The sequence below is a fragment of the Engraulis encrasicolus genome, chromosome 24 (assembly GCF_034702125.1).
Source record: "Engraulis encrasicolus isolate BLACKSEA-1 chromosome 24, IST_EnEncr_1.0, whole genome shotgun sequence".
NCBI lineage: Eukaryota > Metazoa > Chordata > Actinopteri > Clupeiformes > Engraulidae > Engraulis > Engraulis encrasicolus.
This window is the reverse complement of record NC_085880.1, coordinates 7722177-7723532: the sequence shown is the minus strand read 5'-3', so window position 1 is coordinate 7723532 and position 1356 is coordinate 7722177.

Sequence of the window (1356 nt, the reverse complement as noted above, 5' to 3'; positions counted from 1 at the left end):
CTCTGCCTTGCTGTCTGTCAGTCTTTCTGTCTGTCTATCTTCTGTCTTTCCTTTTGTCTCTCTCCTCTGCTATCATTCTCCCTTTCTCTTTCCTTTTCTCTTGCTCTCGCTCTTTGGCTCTGTCTTTGGCTCTGTCTCTCTCTCTCCCTCTCTCTCTCTCTCTCTCTCTCTCTCTCTCTCTCTCTCTCTCTCTCTCTCTCTCTCCGCCGGCACAAGTCTATGTTTTCATGGCCTGTGCGAGTGAATGTGTAGATGTTTGCTCAGGGAGGCATTACGGTTTTCCACCGGCCGTCAGCCATAACGACGTGGTCATTTTTGGTCACAAACAGAGGATGAAATGGGATTATGAAGGGAGAGTCTGTCTGCGTGAAATGTTACAAGCAGAGGGAGGGAGGGAGAGAGGGAGGGGGGGAGAGAGGAAGGGAGGGAGGGGGGGGGGGTTGTCTGCTGCTGCAGCTGAGCAAGGGTGGAGGAAAGGTAGGGTTATAGGTGTGTGTGTGTGTGTGTGTGTGTGTGTGTGTGTGTGTGTGTGTGTGTGTGTGTGTGTGTGTGTGTGTGTGTGTGTGTGTGTGTGTGTGTGTGTGTGTGTGTGTGTGTGTGTGAGAGAGAGAGATGGCTGAAAGTAAATGAGCATTTTACATTTTAAAGACAGTGTAAAGCCTGGGGTTGAATCTGTATTGCTTCACCTTGACTGGCCCTGTCAGAAAGCTTATGGCATGCGCACATGCACACACGCACGCACGCACGCACACACACACACACATACAGGGCAAACACACACACCTGCTGTCAAACACACACCTTGTCTGTCAGTGTGTGAGCATGCGTGTGTGCGTGTGTGTATGTGTGTGTGCGTGCGTGTGTGTGTGTGTGTGTGTGTGTGTGTGTGTGTGTGTGCGCGCGTGTGCGTGTGTGTGTGTGTGTGTGTGTGCGTGTGTGTGCGTAAGCTTGCTGGCTGGGGCAGTCGAGGTGAAGCAATACAGAGATTCAACCCCAGGCAGCACACTGTCTTTAAAATGTATGTATCTAAAATGCTCATTTAGTTTTTGCCAGCCATGACACACACACACAGCCCGCACGTGTGCGCACACACACACACACACACACACACACACACACACACACACACACACACACACACACACACACACACACACACACACACACACGCACACGCACACGCGCGCGCACACACACACACACTCTGCCAGATAGGGCAAGGTGAACCAGTGGGGACTCACCCCAGGAAACTCTATCTTTGCAACGTACATACAGTGAGTCCAATATGTATTTGATCCCTTGCTGATTTTGTTGGTTTGCCTACTAACAAATACATGATCAGTCAATAAATGTTAT